Genomic DNA, 2,800 nt, shown 5'->3' with positions numbered 1-2,800 from the left:
ATCATTTTCTCTCTTCTACTGATTTTGTTGTTGGTTTGTTCTTTATCTATGGCCTTAGCAATCCTTGTAGTAGTTCTTTTGTCTATATTCCTAAAGATCCCACTCCAGAGGACTTCTCTCTGCTTTAATCTGAGAAGATGCTGTGACTTAAGGGGTGACTTGTCCAATATTTGGGCCTCACCAGATGGCTGTGAAGCCCTTGCTCATTTTCTTGTTTTTTTAAAAATTCTTTATTTGTTTTATTTAGTTACACATGACAGTTAAGTCCTTTTCTAGTCCTTATTCTTGAGAGTTTTTGCCATGAATCACTGTTGGATTTTGTCAAATGTTGTTTCTGCATCACTTGATGATGATGATGATGCTATAATTTTTTTTCTTTAGGATGTTGCTAAGGCTGATTTTCAAATGTGGACTCATTCTCATATAACTGAAGTGAATCCCATTTGATTATGGGTTTTTCATGTACTATTCAATTCACTTGGCTCATATTTTGTTGAAGACGTTTGCATCTTTGTTCATGAGAGATTTGAAAACAGAAATGAGGTTTATAACGGAAATCTCCAAAACTGTGAGTCAAAATAAATCTTTCTTATGTGTAATTTAATTATCTCAGGTATTTGTAACAGATGGTCCTGAAATAATTGCTATGCTATGAAATAAATTATAGTTACTTATCAATTTGTCATATATAAAGCGTGTCTGAATATTGTTCATGTTTTTCATCCAGAAAGGGCAATTTGTTTCTTTCCTTCAGCACATTTTTCTTTGCCAACCATTCCCACTTATCAGTATTTATGCTATGACTTTCATTATGTCATGAATTTTGTTAGTAATGTTCATTCATGTATTAAGAGACTGATTTCAGCAGAGCTGGTCATTTTAAAAGCACTAACCCACTCCAGGGCATGTTTTATGCCTTATTATTGTTCCTGATGGTGCTCTAGAAAAAACTCTGACTTCAACTTTAGTGAGATTGGGTCCATTATGTTATAATATGCTCCCTGAAGGGCATTAGACTGCAGTTAAAGTTTGCCTTTCTTTAGCACAGGGCACAAGATAGTGTACGAAAATGAGACACCTACCAGGGGAGTTAGTCTTGGCGCTCTAACTAGATTGCATTTCATTCTGCAGCTTTGTGTTTAATTTCTGGAGCTAGATCCAATCCATATTTATACTTGTGTCTCCTAATTACTCAATCATTCCACTATCATGCAATATGCAGCTTTATTGTGATTGGATATTAGTCACTTCCAATTCATTGTGTGATTGAAAAGAAACCATTTCTTTTAAAAAGAGGAAGCTATGACCATATTATCTTTAGTTGGAAACTTTAAACACAACTTCTGGAAAGCCAAGTAGTATCAGGTAGTTATGGAAAAATGAAGTAGCAGCTTGGCTTTCAGATAGAGATGCCTCAGAGTAGACATACATAAGATTCCAAAATGAGCTTCAAAAATAAAGCTGAGTGAAAAAGCGATTCTAGCATCGCTCAGTTAAGTTCACATTTTTAAGTAGTTTTCTCTTTGGATTGATATGGTTTGAACAAGGGAGAAGTTTCTCCACATTTAAAGTTTTTTTTTCTTTCAGTTACTGAAAGAAAATTTATTGAAATAGTAAGAGTATGACTTAAATGAAATAAATTGCTTTTGTCAACAGTGCATAAATTTTAGAGAAGAAATCATGCAAAATAGAATAAGTGTAACTGCAAAACTATAAGCAGGAAGTCATGAAACTCACTGACCAGCATAGATGCCAAAATGCCACACACTCACTTTCTAGAATTTCTTTTAACTGTACAGATATATTAATAATGCCTTGACAATACTGGATTCAATGACTCCTGAGGGAACAATGAAAATATTTTTCTTTCTTGTAAAAATAATGATAAAATATGATAGAAGTAAATGTTCCTCTTGTTTTCCTAGATATTGAAGGGTCTATATGTGATGCCAAAAACTAGGACATTGGTTTTATATCCTGAGGGAGCACATCTTAAAAACAAGGCAAAATATTTAGCAGAGTCGGATGTTGGGATCTTAGAAAGAACCAGGTCACTTATTAGAAACAGAGTATTGGTACCAAACCAGGCACACTTGCCCAATGTTCTTGTTATTCAATATAATGAACTGTAGCCATTTCAAGTCAGCTTTAGTTGATTACTTAATTATTACAGCCATAAAAATATCTGAAATCCTATATTTTCCATGTCATTCTGAAGTTGCAAATTATTGTCATCTGTTTTCATTTGAATTTCCTTAGAAGAAGAACCTTCTTTATTTTCCTAGGCATGAGGTAGATAAAGAACAAGTAAGTTCCTAATTTTATTTCAGATTCTATAGCTCTCCTAATATTCCAGCAAATGTTATTTTATTTACTATATTAGACAGAAATGCTTCTTGTTTTTATGAGATGAAGTAATGGAATTCTCTCAACAATTTATTACTAATTATCCTCATTCATAATAACAAATCTCAAAAAGTCTTTACTATGATTCTGAGTTCTTTTTAGTCCCTTTCTCAATACTTTCAAATATTCAACTACTTTTAATTGGTATGGTTGACAAACTATTATTCTGATTTATCTGAGTTTTGATCACAGAATTCATATTAATTTTATGAGTGTTTTGTGTCTTAGTCTTTGCTACTATAACAGAGTACTTAAGATTGGGCAATTTGTGATGATTAGATTTTTATTTGACTCCTTCGGGAGACAGGGAAGATCAATATTCAGGTGATGTATCTGCTGAGGGTCTTTTTGTTTTGGTGTGACATGGTGAAAAGCATCATTTGTTGAGAGCAAA

The sequence above is a fragment of the Urocitellus parryii genome, chromosome 10 (genome assembly GCF_045843805.1).
Source record: "Urocitellus parryii isolate mUroPar1 chromosome 10, mUroPar1.hap1, whole genome shotgun sequence".
NCBI classification, from domain to species: domain Eukaryota; kingdom Metazoa; phylum Chordata; class Mammalia; order Rodentia; family Sciuridae; genus Urocitellus; species Urocitellus parryii.
Note: the sequence above shows the minus strand (reverse complement) of the source record.